We start from the raw sequence: 18889 nt of genomic DNA on the forward strand, positions 1-18889 counted from the left end.
CAGTTGATGCCCTCGGGTAATCGGGTACATGATTCTTCTCCCAGGGCGCGTGTGGGTCCAGAACCCCTGGAAGAGGTCTCCCCGAAAGACTCGGGGGAAGAGTCTGCGGGAGATGACCTGCAGTTCCCGTTTTCAGTCATGGCGGGTGATAATGAGGAGACCGGGGAAGAGGAGGAGGCTGACAGCCGTCCACCTCCCCGTTTGCCGGATTTAGAAGTTCAGAAAGATGACTTCCAAAGCGAGCAAATAAAGGATCCTACCCTTTCTCAGGCTAGGACAAATGTAAAAGTGATAAATGGGGTACCCGTAGAACCTGGCTCTAGGCTGGCATATCCTTACATGGTTCTGGAGAATGATTTACTCTATCAGATAGAGAAAAAGGGGGAAGATACGGTGCAACTATTAGTCGTGCCAAAACCCTACCGGCGGCAGGTGCTGGACCTGGCCCACGGACATGTGATGGGAGGTCACCTGGGAGTCCAGAAAACCACCGAAAGGATATTACACTGTTTTGTTTGGCCAGGCATGCATCATGATATTCGTGTATATTGCGAGTCTTGTCCTGACTGCCAAGCCTCTGCACCTAAGCCCCGGTTCTGTAGCCCTTTGGTACCCCTACCTATTATTGAAGTCCCGTTTGAGAGGATTGGGATGGATTTAGTTGGGCCCCTTCCACGGTCTGCACGTGGACACCAACATATCCTGGTCATCTTGGATTATGCCACTCGTTACCCGGAGGCCTTCCCTTTGCGTAACACGGCCACCAAGACGATTGCCAAGGAACTGGTGCATGTGTTTAGTCGGGTCGGTATACCAAAACAGATACTCACCGACCAGGGGACCCCCTTTATGTCCAGGGTAATGAAGGAGCTCTGCTGATTGTTACAAATCGAACCGTTACGCACATCCGTGTATCACCCTCAAACAGACGGGTTGGTCGAACGGTTCAATAAAACTCTGAAGCAGATGCTGAGAAAGGTGATAGACAAGGATGGGAAGAACTGGGACTATTTACTTCCGTATTTGCTTTTTGCCATCAGGGAAGTACCCCAGTCTTCCATGGGATTCTCGCCTTTCGAGTTATTGTACGCCCGACGTCCTCGCGGACTGTTAGACGTTGCAAAAGAAACCTGGGAGGGTCAGTTCACTCCATTTAAAACAGTGATAGATCACGTCACACAAATGCAGGGCCGTATTGTGGCTGTTATGCCTATCGTCAAAGAACACATGATGCAGGCTCAAGGAGCCCAAAAAAGAATCTATGATAGGGGCGCCAAGATCCGTACGTTTGCACCCGGAGATAGGGTGTTGATCCTGGTCCCCACGGTGGACAGTAAGTTCCTGGCAAAGTGGCAGGGCCCCTTTGAGATCAAGGAAAGAGTTGGTGAAGTAAACTACAAAGTGTACCAGGCAGGTAAACGGAAACCTGAACAGATTTATCATGTAAATCTGATAAAGCCCTGGAAGGATCGGTCTGCCTTGTCAGCGGAGCTGGCCCGTCCTGTCTGGTCGCATACCATACCGAAGGTACGGGTTGCAGAGACTCTCTCGGAGCGGCAAAAGACTGAGGTCAGGCAGTTTCTACTTCACAACCAAAAGTTTTTCTCAGAAAAACCCGGGCAGACTATGCTAATGAAACATGACATCTTAACGGAACCTGGTGTCACAGTTCACGTAAAGCCCTACCGAATCCCGGAAGCGCGCCGTGAAGCCGTTTCCCGAGAAGTGAAGGCAATGTTAGAGTTAGGAGTCATTGAGGAATCGCACCGTGCTTGGTCCAGCCCGATTGTGCTAATTCCTAAACCGGACGGCACCATCCGGTTCTGCAATGACTTCAGGAAACTGAATGCGGTCTCAAAATTTGATGCCTACCCCATGCCCCGGGTCGACGAGTTGATAGATCGGTTAGGAAAAGCCCGGTATATTACGACCCTAGACCTAACAAAGAGGTATTGGCAGATCCCTCTGGCGGAGGCTGCCAGAGAAAAGACGGCATTTGCTATGCCGGAAGGTTTATTTCAGTATGTGTATATGCCGTTTGGACTGCACGGAGCACCGGCGACCTTCCAGAGACTGATGGATCGAGTCCTGAGGCCACATAGGCAGTACGCTTCGGCCTATTTGGACGACATTGTCATTTACAGCTTGGACTGGGAGACTCATCTCCAAAAAGTACAAGCTGTGATTGACGACCTGTGGGAGGCAGGTCTAACCACGAACCCCAAGAAATGTCACATCGGGCTAGAAGAAGCCCGGTATTTGGGGTATGTAATTGGGAGGGGTGTTGTTAAACCCCAGGTTGATAAGATTCAGGCGGTTCAGGACTGGCCACAACCTGTCAACAAGAAGCAGGTGCAAGCCTTCCTGGGGATCGCCGGCTATTATCGCCGGTTCATACCCAATTTTGCAGCCATCGCTACCCCCCTGACGGATCTTACTAAAGGGAAAGACTCCGTCATGATTAAATGGAGTTTAGCGGCTGAAGAAGCCTTCCATAGCCTAAAACGGGCACTTTGCTCTCAGCCCGTACTGGTGACTCCGGACTTCCGCAGCGAGTTTGTGGTACAAACGGATGCCTCTGATACCGGTATCGGGGCCATACTCTCACAAGTGAGGGATGGAGTGGAACACCCAGTCCTCTATCTCAGCAGGAAGCTGAATAAACACGAGCAAAGGTATGCAGTCGTAGAAAAAGAGTGCCTCGCCATTAAGTGGGCTCTAGAGGCCCTCAAATATCACCTGGTGGGCCGAAAGTTCGGGCTGATCACTGACCATGCCCCTCTCAAGTGGATGCACTTGAACAAGGAACGGAATAGCCGGGTGACCTGGTGGTTCCTTGCTCTGCAGGCCTACATGTTTACGGTGGAGCACCGCCCAGGAGTACAGATGGGAAACGCAGATGCCCTGTCCCGAGTGCACTGTTTGGCGGGTGTCATTGCTCGACCGGAGTGGTCTGAGCAGAGGGGGGGGGATATGTGAGAATCATGTGGGAATAGTGGATGAGGGCAGGTATATCGCGCCCAGATTCCTTTCCTATGTGGCCTAGTCTGGTCAGTATCGCACCTGCTTACTAATGGATAATGGGAGGTGGATATAAAAGGATGCCAGGTGGTTGTGTGAGTGTCTCAGCCTGGGAACACAGAGAGCCTGTCTGTGTGAGAGACACACACGTGAGTGGAAGCAGTGCCCACTGCAACTGTGGTTTGGCTGGACGGGAGAAGCCCGCCAGTTGGTAGTTAGGTTGTACTTTGTTTAGTTAGTGCCGGACAGGCAAGGATTTGTTTTATGTTTTATTTCCTTTTGCATTGCTTTCACCTTGAATAAACCTGACCCAGTGTCAGTTATACCCGAATCCAGCTCTGCGCCTGAGTTTCATACTGAACGCACGTGACCTTTGACCCCAGCAAAGGAGATCCCGGAGTGTTTTATCACACTAGTCAGCGTGTGTGTGTGACACTCCGTAAATACATATACAGAGATTATTAGTTGCACAAAAATCGTATACAGCTGTACACTTCTGATACAGTTCCGTATATCTGCTTGATGGATTACGGTCCAATACATACTGTGAGAGCGTCTGTGACTAACATAATATATACGTTGATTTAATTTGTTTAATACACCTTACACAGCTGGATGCTCCTCATACAGTACCATCTCTCTGCTGGTATTTTTGGTACATTTTCCCAACCATGAGGAAGTATGGTGGAAGAGGCCGCGGACATGGGCAGGGGGGCGCAGCTGGTACTGATGGTGGTGGTGCATTGGCTGGTTCTGGCAAAAGCACAATAGCAGCTAAGGCAGGAGGTGTTGAGCCTGCGTCATCCTCTGGCCCAAGAAGGCCTGTAAGGTTGCCTTTTCTTGGAGTAGGAAAACCGCTTTTAAAGCCGGAGCATCAGGAACAGGTTTTGGGGTACATTGCCGAAACAGCCACCAGCTCTATTGCCTCCTCTTCTGAACGGTCGAAACCAGCAAGCACGGAGTCATCAGTGCAGGGTTCTGGTCATAAAAAACCCCTTTCCTTGTGTCCTTCACCCCCACCAAAAGTTAAGGATGCGGCAGCCCACACTTCAGATTACTCTATGGAGCTCTTTTCACATACCATGCCTGGGTTATCCAGTCAAATCCTGAATTCCCCAATCCAAGATGAATCTTACATGGAGTGCACTGATGCACAGCCACTGCTAGATGATTCTGCTGGTACATTTACCCACAGCACTACAATGCCCTAGCAGTCTATTGAGCCAGAATCTGACCCTGATGAAACCCAGGTGCCCCTTCCCGTATGCTATACCACCTTACACGGTGACACAGAGGAAGGTAAAGAGGAAGGTGCAGATGACTTTGAAGAGGAGGTGATGGATGACCCAGTTCTGGACCCGGATTGGCATGCATTGGGGGAGGAGGGTGGTGCTGGCAATAGTTCAGATAAGGAGAAGGATCTGCAGCAGGCATTGACATCGCAGCAGCGGTTATCTAGCAGGTCCGTAGCTGTCCTAAAATGTGGAGCAAAAACTAAAAGAGTTGCAGGACAGCTTGACCAGACGGTCAACTTAGCACAGCGTGCAAGGCCAGAAAATGTTTACCATAGTAGGAAGAGTGCAGTGTGGCATTTCTTTGTCCAAAATCCTACTGATGAGGCAAAGGTTACCTGTAAGAAGTGCGGAAGGACCTTTAGCCGAGGTAAACAACTCAGAAATTTGAATACCAGTTGCATGCTTACACATTTAATCAACATGCATTTGCAAGCATGGACGGACTACAAAACCTCAGGTAGCACATGTGCACCTGCTCCAACTGAAGGTAGCCAACAACGCTCCATCGCTACCCCCACTGTAAGACCACCGCCACCATTAAGCACACCACCAGCACTAAATGTGGAGGTGTCATCGCATGGCCAAAGCACTCAGGGAATCTGTCATGGTCACGTGTGTCTGGTCGCAGATGATGTCGCAAGGCGAACCCATAACACATGTGACCCTGGATACACCGCCTCCAGTGGGGCGAATTTAAATAATAAAGCGTGCAGGTGGATACGCCGCCTCCACCTGGCGGATTTAGGTATTACACGCCATGCATACATATATCTTGGAACACCGCCTCCAGTACGGCGAATTTAAATAATAAGGGGGGAACCTGGGAAACTTTAACAATGGTGGGCCCTGCAATAGGGAAAAGGGAATTGGAGACCTCCTGAGCTCCCCTGAGCCAGTGTCCCTGCACTCCTAACGTTCCCTATGCCGGTTTCGCACCGGGCGCCGCACACGTACCTCAATGCCCTAGCTCGCCCTGACCCTAAACCCTCACTAGGGAATAGGTCGGTGCGGAAACTAATCCCACCACTGCACTAATAACACACATGAGGAAAGAGACAATACAGGGGGAACACCACTTAGCTTTGCTCTGTTGCGTGCGCTCCTAGCAACAGAGCCCACCACCTGTGTGCATCTTCTCCTCCACCCTGATCCATCACATAACTGGATCCATCACCATAGTGCAGCCTGGGAGCAGAGTCCATCACCACTTGCAGCAGTCCAGTACACAGAGTCCCAAGATGAGTCCAGCCTCTGCCAAGAATCCAAGCATGCTCGAGTCCAGTTCTCAGCAACCAAGTCGAACATGCTGAGTGCAACTCTCTTCCAAGTCGCCACTCCTCTAAGCCATGCCCGTACTTCCCGCCGACACCATAAACTGCGACTCCACCAGGCCATGCCAGTCCTTCCTGCAGACACCATTAGCTGGCACTCGTTCCCTCTGGCTGACTGCGCAGGACTCCTATCCAGCTCCATCCTTCCACCAGGCTCTCCAACAACTCAGAAAGAAATCAATGAATATCACCAGCAGTGAGTGAACACCCTGAGACCCATTTATAGAGTCCAACACCTGAATTATAATTAAGTGCACATTAACCTAAAACTAAAGCTAAGGTGCGATACCACTCACCACCACCGGGGACAGTCAAAACACCTTTGAACTTAACCAAAGTAAAAAAAGTTCACTTTGTGCTTTTAATACTGCCAGATCCAACACTGGATCATGACAGAATCACAATGGTTTTGCAACACAACACTGAATCTAGGCCATCACAACCAATACCATCACCAACCCCCTCTCACTCCATCCGGTCCAACTCTACTTCTCCCATATGCAGCTCTCCAGTCCAGCTCACCCTACCAGACACTCCGAGTAGGACAAGAAAGTACTCATCCTCTCATCCGCGTACACTGTGTTTGAACACCTACATTGCCAAACTAATCTCATTAGAGATGATGCCCTACCGCTTGGTTGAAAGCGAAGCTTTCCACGACCTCATGGCCTACGTTGTCCCACGCTATGACCTACCCAGTCGGCACTTCTTGTCTCGAAAAGCCATCTCTGCCCTCCACCAGCATGTGAAAGACCGCATTGTCCATGCACTAAAACAGTCAGTGAGTGGAAAGGTGCACCTCATAACAGATGCATGGACCAGTAGGCATGGCCAGGGCCGTTACGTGTCCATCACTGCGCACTGGGTTAATGTGGTGGATGCAGGCTCCACTGGAGATAGCGGCGGTGGAACTGTGCTGCCTAGCCCACGGTATAGGAAACAGCTGTAGGCTTTCGCTCCTCCTCCTCCTCGTCTATCAGTGAAAGCTCATTCACAGAGCGCAGTCGCACGAGCACTACATCCGCAGCTGGCAGTGTTGCACACGAGGTGTCCCACTATCGAACAGCTAGTGGTAAGCGTCAGCAGGCTGTGTTAAAGATGATGTCTTTGGGCGACAACAGACACACGGCGGGGGTACTGGCCTTCTACTTGCAGCGACAAACAGAGTCATGGCTGGGCAGTCTACATCTTGAGGCAGGCAAGGAAGTCAGTGATAACGGCCGTAATTTTGTGGCAGCCATAGCCCGTGCAAAACTCACACACATACCTTGCCTGGCTCACACTTTGAACCTGGTGGTGCAGTGCTTCCTTAATAATTTTCCAGAGTTAACATCCCTGCTCCATAAGCTGTGAAGACTGTGCTCGCACATCCGTCGCTCGGCCATACACTCCAGTTGTATGCAGAAGCTGCAGCGATTGCTCCACCTCCCCAAGCACCACCTAATCATAGACGTTGCAACAAGGTGGAACTCCACCCTGCACATGGTTGAGAGGCTGTGCGAACAGAGGCAGGTTGTAATGCATTTATGGGAGTATGCAGGGGCAGGCAGTTTGAGGGAAGACATGGAATTGTCGGGTGTGCATTGGTCAAAGCTGAAAGACCTCTCTAAAGTCCTTCAGTGTTTTGAGGAATGCACACGGCTGGTAAGCGCAGACGACGCCATCATAAGCATGAGCATGCCACTTATGCGTCTGCTCATGCAAAGTTTGACGCACATTAAGGATCAGGCATCTGCAGTGGAGGAGGAGGGAAGCCTTGATGACAGTCAGCCATTGTCTGGTCAGGGAACTGTCCTGGACGAGGTGGAGGAAGAAGAGGAAGAGGATGAGGATGAGGGGGATGATTATTTTGGGCAGGACAATGTTTCTCAGGGGGCAAGTGAAAATGTTGGCGTGGCAAGGTCTGGTACAGGGTTTGTGCGTGACTGGAGGGATGTGGATTTGCCAGAATCTGCTCCTCCACCCACCACGGGCAGTGCATCATTGACACCTGGAACATTGGCCCACATGTGCGATTATGCCTTGCGGATCCTAAAAAGGGACCCCCGCATTGCCAAAATGATGAGGGATGACGACTACTGGCTGGCCAGCATCCTCGATCCACGCTACAAAGGCAAATTACACAACATCATGCCATAGGAGAACCTAGAGATAATATTGGAAAACAAACAAGCAACTCTGGTAAGCCGTTTGTTTGAGGCTTTCACAGCAGACAGCGGCGGTGCTGGTTCTCCCACGAGCCGTAGTGGGCACAATGGAAGAGGTGTTCGTGGTGCACACAGCAGAAGTGGCGTTGGAGACAGGGATTTAATGACCATGTTGTGGAATGATTTCTCAAGTACCGCTCACACGACTGCTAATACTGCATCGATTAATAGTGACAGGAGGCAGCAGTTGTCAACTATGGTTACAAACTACTTTTCCTCCCATATCGATGTTCTCCCTCACAAGTAATTCCCCTTTGACTATTGGGCCTCTAAACTGGACACCTGGCCTGAATTGGCACAATATGCCTTACAGGAGCTCGCTTGCCCTGCTGCTAGTGTGTTATCTGAAAGAGTCTTCAGTGCTGCTGGATCAATCCTGACAGAAAAAAGGACCCGTCTGTCGACCCAAAATGTTGATGATCTCACCTTCATTAAAATGAACCATGAATAGGTTTCAAAGGATTTTGTCCCACCTTCCCCTGATGACACATAGGTTACCAGAAAAGTGCCTCAGTTTTTTCCTCCTCTTCCTCGGACTTGCCCAATTACGCCCTTTGCAGCAGCTGAATGTCCAGCCAACACATCAACATATGCCAATTTTTAAACCTCCCTAACTGGGCTGCCCACCCCTCCCCCAACGGCTGGGGTCAAGACCTGGCGCACCCGGGCAAGTGCCGTTGCTCTGAACAGGTGGATGGGCCCACTGATGGCCGACGGCAATGGCACAGGGCCCCTCATAGTACAATACAGTGTCTCAGACGGTGGGAGGGCCCACTCACCGTCAGACACACCAGCGTACTATGAGGGGCCCTGTGCCAGTACCGTCGACCACAATTGTGCCCCCCCTGCTTGGTCATGGCCACAGCACTTGCAAGTTGCAATACTTACCTCTCCCTGCTCCACCGCTGTGTAGTCTGGGCAGTTAAATCCTTCACAGGGACGGCCACTAGAAATTTGGTGTATTGATCAATGATGGTTAAGATGTAGCTATGGCCTGTCCTGCTGACCTCTACCTTCAGATGATCAATGGCTACCATTTGAAGTGGACGTCTAATTACAAGCGGATGCAGTGGTGGTTTAGGATCACCTTTCACAGTTGTGATAGTCACAGACGTGTGACATTCCTGCCACCATTTTTCAATGTCTCCTCTCATGCCAATCCAATAGAATCGCCTACGGCCTGTGGCTTCTGTCTTTTGCACTCCAAAATGACCAGACACATCATGATAGGACCATGGGTACATCTCTCCCTGTGATCACAATTTGATGTAGACGAGTAACGGTGATGTGATCCACGCTACTGCAATAAAGCAATCTTTTCTTCACAAAGAACCTTTTTCGCTTTCTCCACAGACACAGTAATTGAGGGTCTGCATCGCCTCTGCAACATCTACCGGGAGGTTTTCCCGCGATGAGTAATTCCAAAATTCCTGCTAACACTTGACTTTGCGTCTATACTTGTATCCAGGTAGTTTCCAGTAGCGGAGATTCTGGACTGGCTTACTGAGATTTAAATATATATGAAGATTTAAAAGTACCACAACACTGCATACTGGTGTACGCTATGAATAACTTTCCCTTTTTCTACTTTTTTAATTCTGGTGTAATGCATAGTGAGCCTGTGAGTGACTGTGTCTGACTCTGGAAGTATAGATGGCAATTTAATTTAACCCTAGACTGGACACACCTGGTATGTGCTGATAGAGTACCTTGCTTCAAAAATTTGTATTAAGGTATCATCTGTAGGATAACCAACTGTGGGGGGGACCCTCTTCTTGCCGCAGACAAACACGAGACTGAGACAGAGTTTGTATTGAAGAGGTCCGTTTTTAGTGCCCATCATTCTGTCGACAACAGCAATTCAACACAGCCGTTTCACATTTCTCTGTACACAGGCCCCGGTACCTTCAGTTCCTTTGTAACTATAATCGTGGCGTCCTCTGTGGCTCTTCCACTGTGGCTGGCCTAGGCCCAACCACCACAGCGCTGCACCAGTCTGAGTACACCGTCCGTATGATAGCCCCAGGCTGCTTGCGTCTGCAGCTACCGTCCTCTGGGCCACCCCCCGTGACCGCCTCATCTGTCAGTCCTCTCTGGAGCCTTTCCACTGTCTCTATTGCCTCAGCAGAACTTCCTCTTTACTGTGCTCCCTTCGCTGACTGACTCTTCCAGAACCTTCCCTCAGTCTTTTATACTTCCAGTTCTGGTAACTCCGCCCACCATCACCTAACAGTTTCTCTGACCAATGGCAGTTATTCAGTCCCATTCCTACACTCTCCACTGCCCTCCATTAGGCAAGCTAAAACACTGCACCCTTTCTCTTTATCTTAGCGGTTTCACACCTACACTGCGCAACACCTCTGCTTCTCACTACAGGCTGGTTTGTCTGTCAGTCCACCTTCCCTACATCATCCATAGTGAGTGAGCGTGTGTGGGTTACGCCTTCTATATATACAGTGAATCGGAGAAACAAATTTTTACACTATACTCGATACAGCTTGTATCTTGTTATACAGTACCTTTGTTCGACATTTAGCATTACGGTCAAATCCATACTGTGTAAGTGTCTGAGAGTGACTACAGGACTATTTATACATAGTTTTCAATTGTATCCCAAAAAATATATACTTGCTATCTTGTTATCCAGGACCTTTCTTACAACATTTTTTATTATGGTCAAAACCAAACTGAGTGAGCATCTGAGGGTGACTACGGAAATATATACCGATATTTTCAATTTGGCCAACACTGTATACAGCAGAACGCTGCTGATACAGTAACCTTTTTAGGTATTTAGATTCTGGTGTAATCCATAATGAGCCTGTAAACGTCTGTCTGTTACTCCGGCAATATATTTGGAACTTTAAGATTACCCCAACACTGTATACAGCTGTACGCTTGGGTTACATAACCCATTTACAGCGTTTTAAATTCTTGTGTAATCCATACTGGGCTTGAGAGCGTTTGTGTCTGCCTCCTGAAATGTATACGGAGAATCAGAATGTTTACACTATACTATATATACCTTGTATCTGGTGATACTGTACCCTTTTTCAACTTGTTATTTTATTGGGTAATCCATACTGAGCCTGTGAGTGTCTGTGTATGCCTCATGAAATATATACGAAGATTTACTGCTATCCATAGACTGTATAGAGCTGTACGCTTATGATACAGTACCATATATCTGCTGGTATTTTGGGTCCATTTTCAAAAATATAAGGAAGTGTGGTGGAAGAGGATGCGGATGTGGGTGTGGAGGGCCACCTGGTACTGATGGTGGTGGTGGTGCATCTGCTGGTAGTGCCAAAAACACAATAGCAGCTAAGGCAGGAGGTGTTGAGCCAGCATCATGGTGTAGCTCTGTAAGGCCCGTAAGGCTCCCTTTTCTGGGAATAGGTAGACTGCTTTTAAAGCCAGAGTATCAGGAACTGTTTGTGGCTTACATTGCTGAAACAGCCTCCAGCTCTATCGCCTCCTCTTCTGAAGTTGTAAAAAATGCAAGCACTGAGTCGTAACTGCAGGCTTCTGGTCAGGAGCAACCCCTTTCCTTGTGTCCTTCACCCACACCAAAAGTGAAGGATGTGGAAGCACACACCTCAGATTACTCCATGGAGCTCTTTTCACATACCATGCCTGGGTTAATTAAAAATAGGGCCCATCATGTACTGGAGCAATGTAAATGGAGCAGATCAGACACTGGAGCGCATCTAAGGGGCCCATTATACACTGGAGCATTACAAATGGGGCCCATTATATATGGAGCATTATTAGTGCCCATGATGCACTGGAGCATCATCCATGAGGCCCATTATGTACTGGAGTACTGGAGCATTGTAAATGGGGCAGATCAGACACTGGAGCAGCATCTAAGGGGCACATTATACACTGGAGCATTACAAATGGGGCCCATTGAGCATTATTGGAGCCCATCATACAGTGGCGCATCATCCATGAGGCCCATCATGTACTGGAGCAATGTAAATGGGGCAGATCAGACACTGGAGCAGCATCTAAGGGGCACATTATACACTGGACCATTACAAATGGGTCCCATTATATATGGAGCATTATGTGGAGCTCATCATATACTGTATGGAACATTATATGTGACTAATTATTTGGTATGGAGAAATATATGGGGCTCATTATTCTGTATGGCGCACAATGTGGTGACCATAATACTGTATGGAGTAATATGCTGTCCTGTTTTTGAGCTATTGTACAATTTAAAATAGATCAGTCATGTCTAGAGTTGAGCGATACCATCCGATACTTCAAAGTATCGTATCGGATGGTATCGGCCGATCTTTAAAAAAAGTATCGGTATCGCCGATTCCGATACCGGAAGTCCCATTCAAGTCTATGGGACTTCCGGTATCGGAATAAGAAAAACCCTTTCCTGCCCTTGTACAGCCTCTCTGGGGTCTGTACGGGCCTTTCGGGGGGCTGTGCCGGCCTGCCAGGGGGTCTGTGCAGGCTCCGGTGGTCTGTGCCGGCCTGCCGGTGGTCTGTGCAGGCTCCGGGGGGCTGTGCCGGCCTGCCGGGGGGCTGTGCCGGCCTGCCAGGGGGTCTGTGCAGGCTCCGGTGGTCTGTGCCGGCCTGCCGGTGGTCTGTGCAGGCTCCGGGGGGCTGTGCCGGCCTGCCGGGGGGCTGTGCCGGCCTGCCGGGGGGCTGTGCCGGCCTGCCGGTGGTCTGTGCAGGCTCCGGGGGTCTGTGCAGGCATCGTCCGATGGGACTACAAGTCCCATCGGGCGATGCCTGCTACCATGACAGTGATTGACACATTAGCCAATGATGGGACAGTAGTAGTCCCATCATCCGGCTAATGTGTTAAATGTAAAAAAAAAAAAAAAAAAATTACATGCTACATTCATACTACATACATGCTACATTCATACTACATACTACATACATGCTACATTCATACTACATACTACATACATGCTACATTCATACTACATGCAACATACATACTACATATATACTACATGCATGCTACATATATACTACATGCATGCTACATACATACTACATATATACTACATGCATGCTACATACATACTACATATATACTACATGCATGCTACATACATACTACATGCTACATGCATGCTACATACTACATACATGCTACATATATACTACATACATACTACATATATACTACATGCATGCTACATATATACTACATGCATGCTACATACATACTACATATATACTACATGCATGCTACATACATACTACATGCTACATGCATGCTACATACATACTACATACATGCTACATATATACTACATACATACTACATATATACTACATACATACCACATACATACTACATGCATGCTACATATATACTACATGCATGCTACATACATACTACATATATACTACATGCATGCTACATACATACTACATGCTACATGCATGCTACATACATACTACATACATGCTACATATATACTACATACATACTACATATATACTACATGCATGCTACATATATACTACATGCATGCTACATATATACTACATACATACTACATATATACTACATGCATGCTACATATATACTACATACATACTACATATATACTACATACATGCTACATATATACTACATACATACTACATATATACTACATGCATGCTACATATATACTACATGCATGCTACATATATACTACATGCATGCTACATACATACTACATACATGCTACATATATACTACATACATACTACATATATACTACATGCATGCTACATATATACTACATGCATGCTACATATATACTACATACATACTACATATATACTACATGCATGCTACATATATACTACATACATACTACATATATACTACATACATGCTACATACATACTACATATATACTACATGCATGCTACATATATACTACATGCTACATACATACCACATACATACTACATACATGCTACATATATACTACATGCATGCTACATACATACTACATATATACTACATGCATGCTACATACATACTACATGCTACATGCATGCTACATACATACTACATACATACTACATGCTACATACATACCACATATATACTACATACATACAATACATTCATACAATACATACATAGACATACAGTACATATAACATAGAGTAACATACTTACCAATACTTGTCACATTGTTCCCCGAAGCCATTGTCATCTACGGAATAAATATTAACATAACAAACCACAAAAATACTCACCCACGATCCGAAGCAGTCCACGAGTGTGTCCCACGACGATCTTGGGTAGAGAACTGCAGCATCAGCTGATGCTGCCGTTCTCTACGGGCTGCAGGAATCCAATGACGGAAGGTAGGTATCCTTCCGCACTGTATTCCTCCGCCACTTAAAAAAAAAAAAAGTCCCTAGTCTCACTTTATGCCATTGCTGTGTGGGAATTTTTTATGTAGCATGCATGTAGTATGTATGTAGTATGTATGTAGTATGTATGTAGCATGCAGTATGTATGTAGTATGTATGTAGTATATATGTAGTATGTATGTAGCATGCATGTAGTATGTATGTAGCATGTATGTAGTATGTATGTAGTATATATGTAGTATGTATGTAGCATGTAGTATGTATGTAGTATTTTTTTTTTTTTTTTTTTTTAACATTTAACACATTAGCCGGATGATGGGACTACTACTGTCCCATCATTGGCTAATGTGTCAATCACTGTCATGGTAGCAGGCATCGCCCGATGGGACTTGTAGTCCCATCGGACGATGCTTGCACAGACCCCCGGACATCAGCACAGCCCCCCGGCAGGCCGGCACAGCCCCCCGGCAGGCCGGTACAGACCCCCACAGGGTGCACAGCCCCCCGGCAGGCCGGCACAGCCCCCCGGCAGGCCGGCAGAGACCCCGGGCAGTCCACACAGCCCCCCGGCAGGCCGGCACAGCCCCCCGGCAGGCCGGCAGAGACCCCCGGAAGGCCCGAAATGACGGCGCATCATGATGCGCACACACCGCGCATCATGATGACGTCAGGCCGTCAATCAACTGAACTTCCGATTCCGATGCCGAATTCCGATATTGAAAAAATATCGGAAGTCGGTATCGGAATTCCGATACAGCAAGTATCGGCCGATACCCGATACTTGCGGTATCGGAATGCTCAACACTAGTCATGTCATGTAAGCAGTGAAGTATGTGTCATTGTACTATACCTATATTTCTGTGGCGTATCGGAGCATCATGAGTTGTGGTATGTGTTAAAGGGGCGCACTGACACTCTTTGGCCCAGGGCACACGAAAACCTGGAGCCAGCCCAACACCCCCCCCAACAACTTTAGGCAAATAACCCCCAGTTTTCAATGCGTAATTATTATTAGGAAGTAAATTAAGGTTGACAAGCTTCAGTTATAAGAATTGATGTTTTTGACATTGAAATGGGCACTGTAGGTGTGTTTACTGTCTTCCACTCCCTGCCGACTTTGCTTCCCCGTTGAATTGCATTGGGTTTCGTGTTTCAGTCGGCCTCAGACTTTTCCCTATAGATTTCGCTCGACCCGACTTTTGCGAAAGTCGGGTTTCATGAAACCCGACTCGACCCGAAAAAAGGCAAAGTCGCTCATCTCTAGTAATTAGGAAAACACAGCACTTCTGGAATTCTGGTGGTGACCACGTAGGATTACCAAATCCGTCAATTGTGATGTAGAAATACTTGGCACTCATATAGGTGTATTCAAGAACTTATTTATTGAATGTAGAAATTCCATAAAAATAAGAGACATTTTGGTCAATACCTGACCTTCATCAGTCATCTGGATAGATGAGATCTGTGTGGAAGCGCATTGCTTGAGGTTCTGCAGAGTCCACTGCTGAGACGGGAAACTCACAAGCAATGGACCTGAACAGAGCTGCCATCCAGAATTTCAGGGCCCCATACTGGCAAAATTTTGGAGCCCCCTTGAGACTCCACACAGGCTCCACCCCTCAAACCTCCCATAGTCCCACCGTCCCCTCTTGGAAAAACTCCACTTCTGCACCATGTCCTCACCAGACCAGCCATACATTAACAGTTCCCATCACCAAATCACATAGCCAGCAGCTTTTGTTTTGGCCAAAAGATTTTTTAATACGCTACCATGACAAGGTAGAATACATATCAGGGTGAAGTGTCACTGGATGCACTGCTAATAAAATTTGATGAGCAGATGATTTTTTTGAAAACTTTATTTGAACAGGTTTACAAAGTCAATGTGTTTGAAAGTCGACACAGGACCTCTTAGTGTTTTTTTCAAAAGAAAGACCACATATAAAAAGATCATTTATTACAAGTAGTCATTAGATTTTTGCCCTGATGAAGAGGTCCTGTGTTGACCTCGAAACGCGTTGACTTCGTAAACCTGTTCAAATAAAGTTTTCAAGTAAATCATCTGCTTGTCAACTTTTATCAGTAGCACATCCAGTGAAACTTCACCCGGATATGTATTCTTCCTAAGTCCTTTGGACTCGTGTCGTGCAGCAGCTGATAAATGCGATTTTTACATGTTGCTTAGGTGCAACTTTACCAGGTAAGCAGATCCCTTCTCTGTTTTTTCCACATGTTTTACAGTTAAAACCCTATTTAACACTCTTCTTTTTCCCAGTTTCTATATTTACCATGACAAGGTAGACCCCTTTGGCCAAGCCCTACTTTACTCTAACCTATTAAACATTTGTTAAAATATCCAGTACTCTTTAGGTATATTTTTATTTATATTTCAATTTTTAAAATGACCAATAATACCACATATAAGGGACAAATACCACCACACTATGACCAGACCACATATTACAACCACATAGTGGCCGAATAATACCACATAAAAGGGACAAATACCACCACATCATGATCATATCACATTTTACCACCATGTAGTGACCGAATACTACAATACTGATCATAAGTGCCACTATACACAGTAGATCTGTACTGTGGTGTAATGACCACTGTGTCCGCTAGGGGGCACTGTGTGGATGTCCCAAGAGAGTGGCAGAATGCGGAAGGACCGTTATGTATCTCAAGGTGGGTGGCCTTGAGATAGATACTTATGTGTGTATTGGTCAGCAGTGATACTGCTGAGGTGCTGGTTCAATGTGTCAGGGAGAAGTGTCCAGGTAATAATATCCCCCATCCTAGCCCCCTTGTGTCTCATTCCTGCCTCCAGCCATATGTTCTCCCATCCTGGCCCCATATGTTCTCCCATTCTGCCCCCATGTGGTGTCCCATCCTGCCCCATATGTCCTTCCCATCCTGCCCCATCTGTGTCCCATGATTCTGCCCCATGAGTCTCTATCCTGCCCCATGTTCCTGCCCAATCTGTATCCATCCTGCAACATGATCCTGTACCAGGTGTCTTCATCCGGCCCCATCTGTCTCCATCCTGACCCATGTCCTTGCCCCAACTGTCTCCATCCTACCCCATGATCCTGCACCATGTGTCTCCATCTTGCCCTATCTATCTCCATCTGTCTTCATTGTGTCCTATGAACTTGCACCATATGTCCCATGATGCTGCAGCTGCCCCATCTGTCTTCATTCTGCCCCATCTATCTGTCTCCATCCTGCCCTATGTGTCCCCATATTGCAGCTTGCGGCTTTCAGTAAAATAATTTCTCCTCACCTGGCCGTGGTGCAGCGGTGTAGTCTCCTCCATGCATGTGAAGCACGGACTCATGTGCACATGACAGTGACGGTGATTGGCTGGCAGCTTTTATTGCCGTGCGGGACCGCGTGACAATAGATTTTAAACTGAAAGTGTGCTCGAGGATGCACGTTCTGTTACTGCACCAACAGGATCCTGCCCCAGGGGCCTGGTCCAGGCCAGTTTTGCTCATCTGATCTGTCCCATACGCCAGTAAGGTCAGTAACGCGCTGATGGCGGCCCTGGTCCTTAATGACAGCATTTCCAATTTCTTGGCCTTAGAAATGCTGCCATGCCGTCTGGTGGAGATGGGCAGTTTTAAAAACTGATGGCGGTGACTGCCCGCACTACGTTGTTCAGAGCTGCCACTACTTTTCCAGTACACATTACGGGACAAAAGGCGTTCTAGCGCATGTCTTATCACCACTATAGATTGCTGGACATTTCTCTATCAAAGTTGCCTCCTCCACCTACTCTGCTTCCTCCGCCACCTCCTCATCCAGTCACAGTAAGACCAACACCACCAATTTCAGCACCACCAGGGGGAAACAACAGTAGGCTCATCTGTAAACAGTTAAAAAGATAAAATAAGTGATGCTAATTTGACCGATCTCCAACAGTAGTAGTTCAGATGCTGCCTAGGCCCAGTTGGTCTTTTCTTCGCAATCCAGCAATGATGTTTTGATACAGGCACATGGTAGCCGCTGCAGCAAATTCAGAAAATCACTTTTCTCTTTTACATAGGGAAAATGCCATTTCTGAAATAACTTGTCGAGATAGCATTAAAACAGGTATTCTGCGTAGAACAGTGCTCATGTTCTACTTTATGCACCTGAAGATGAGTGATCACTATTCTCTTGCATTATGTTTCCCAGTAATCACTCTTAATCTTTGCTCTGACACATTTTCTAACGCTGAAATAAGTGTTGCATTTGAGAAACTCTGCTACAAGGTAAAATGCTCCCTTGGGAGGCCTATTCCCAGCTCACTGCTAGAGATGCATTTATCTGCCCCCTTTCTTTTACAGAAATATGGAAGGATTATGTGTGAAAGACATTTATGTGGTGGATTCAGATTATTGCATTTAGGAAAGTAGCTACAGTATGTGCAGATCTAGCCATCACACCTATGCCCTGGGCATAAGAATGCCCCTAGGACAGAGGAAAATATACCAGTATTATGCAGTGCCTTGCAAAAGGAAAAGACTGATCAGAGATGCAGCCAAGAGGCCCATGATCACTCTGGATGAACTGCAGAGATCTACAGCTGAGGTGGGACAGTCTGTCCATAGGACAACAATCAGTTGCACAAATTTGGCCTTCATGGAAGAGTGGCAAGAAGAAAGCCATTTCTCAA

Source organism: Dendrobates tinctorius, unplaced genomic scaffold, assembly GCF_039654945.1.
Source record: "Dendrobates tinctorius isolate UK_male_01 unplaced genomic scaffold, ASM3965494v1 ptg000047l, whole genome shotgun sequence".
Taxonomy (NCBI): Eukaryota; Metazoa; Chordata; class Amphibia; order Anura; family Dendrobatidae; genus Dendrobates; species Dendrobates tinctorius.